The 2,208-nt window shown below is 40.7% G+C and overlaps 1 protein-coding gene across 3 annotated transcripts in view; it reads right to left on the minus strand.

The window, feature by feature from the left end:
• The window catches only part of capn1 (calpain 1), a 28,330-nt gene that overhangs the window by 19,356 nt on the left and 6,766 nt on the right, over positions 1-2,208 (minus strand). The gene's annotated exons all lie outside the window — the stretch shown is intronic.

Raw genomic sequence — 2,208 nt, forward strand, 5'->3', positions numbered from 1 at the left:
AAATGCAATTTAGGTCTAACCAGAAGTGCAATAGCAGTAAGTGCAGGATATACAATGTGATGCCATTTTTATAATGGGCAATCTAGCCTAACTTGGTCCTACCAGACTCTCGTCCATTTCATTTGTACAGAGAGTCTGGCCACTCAGACCAAATGGCTTTGCGTTGTGGCAACGCTTCAAAATATCCAGAAGTTAAAGCGCAACAAGACTTTGCTGAGTTTTGTTGGTGGCCATGATGTTGTGGCCCTCCTTACCACGGGTTTCAGAAAAGTTTGCTGTTCCATCTCGCTCCGTTAGTTGTGAAGGAGTTGGCTAAGAAGGCCACTGTGGCTAAGGCTAATGCTAGCAATGCAAATGCTAATGCCCCGCTCTTGTTGCACATGTGCATGACATGTCTCACGAACAAATGTTGGCGATTAGTTATGGAAGATCCAATAGTTTCAACCTTCAACAGAGTACCCGCCTTCAAGGAAGTTAAAACTTATCAATGGAGAGTGGCCAGACTCTCTGTACAAATGAAATGGACGAGAGTCTGGTTGGACCAGGTTAGGCTAGCTTGCCCATCCCTCCTCCTCACCCCCTCCCGTCCGGGCTTCTGGAACGCTGGAACTCGGTTTGTTATGTTTGGTGGTGCAGGTTGGCCAGTTTGTTTTTGTTGCCGTTAGTAGACCCTGGGCTTTTTACAAAAACCACGTTTTTTTTTTACAGTGTGTTCAGAGGTCAGGCAGCTCGCGGATAGTGAAGAGATGTTTGCTGTGTGTGACAAAAAAAATGCTGTAGCCTAAAAAACGTGTGACATCACTTAGAGCACCTTTTAATTACCATTGAGCAAGAAACATACTCATAACTGTAGATCATAAATCATTTTTTGATAAGTATGGTCTCAGTGTCATCCTGCAAATGTTTATTTTCTAAATAAATAGAAAAATTGGATGAAGTTTAGAACTAAATGAGATGAAGAAAAGCAAGAAATCCATAGAGGAGAAAGTGATTACTTAAAATCATCTAACGTTATTGTCAATCAAGCCTCATTTCAGTACTATTTTACATACAGGGAGAGCAGCTTAGTGGCTAAAGCATGAATGCCTGCAACTGTATTTAATCTGCTCTGTGTTTCTTGCCAAAAACAAAGAAAAGTATAAATAGTGGGAAAGTAATTAACAACCGATAGCATGGGCCAATCAACCGATCTTTTGTGACCCAGTTTCAAAACAGAAACAACATCATGCACTTAACCACAGCGGAAGATCAAAAAAAACATTCACAGTGGCATCGTTTCTGCCTAAAAGAAAACTCTAGATGCATTTTTGCAAGTGAATAGACGTTGCTTTGCCTATGATGAATCAGCCAGATTAATCAGTTGTCCAACACAACTACATTACATACGAAAATGCACCAAAATAAACATTTCTACTTTAGTTTGAACCAATGAAAACTAACTTTGATCTTGATATCACTCGAACAGTTTCCACCACCAGTGGTGCACCTTACAGGAAATAACGCAACACGAAGGGGTTGAGGCAGAAACATATCAAATTAAGTGAGCTGACACAGTAGTGCGTGCTTCTGAATCCAAATGGCCAGACTTCCGCACAATTGCAGGCAAATACTTGATACGATGTAAAAGTCTTCAGTTGAGGCTTTGATAAAAATACAGTATTTGTGTTTAAAAGAAGATGTAAAAGGTTATTCTAGTCTGCATTCAAATGGCATCTATCTCTGCTGTACTTAAAGCAGCAGACACTGCACGTAGTGTATGTTGCAGAAAATGCCAGTAGCAGTTAATTAGTATAACTGCAGTGTTTCCCCTATGTTGATTTTGTAGTGGCAACCCGCCATGGCAAAATTTCTGCCGGTATCAGAAATAGGGCAGACACACAATGTAGTTGCGGTTGCCTTTTAAATTATTCTACATAATGCACCCCGTTGGCTGCCGCTCACATTGTAATTTAACAACAAGTAGAACCATTCAGAGGTTATTGGGCCTGTCCAGTTTAACTCCACATACTGTTGTGTTGATGTAGTTTATTGTCAAAACGTTCACTTTCTTCCGAGTCGACTATTAAACAAACAGCTCCGCTAAAAAACGTCACCGCGGTGGGTCCGTTAAAATTGCACAACGTTCAACTTGTCAGTTCTGTTGTAAATGTTAACTGCCCTATAGTGCCCTTCAATCACAACTCAAAATATGCCTCATTGTGTGTGAAT

Source organism: Etheostoma spectabile, chromosome 19 (genome assembly GCF_008692095.1).
Source record: "Etheostoma spectabile isolate EspeVRDwgs_2016 chromosome 19, UIUC_Espe_1.0, whole genome shotgun sequence".
Classification (NCBI taxonomy): Eukaryota; Metazoa; Chordata; class Actinopteri; order Perciformes; family Percidae; genus Etheostoma; species Etheostoma spectabile.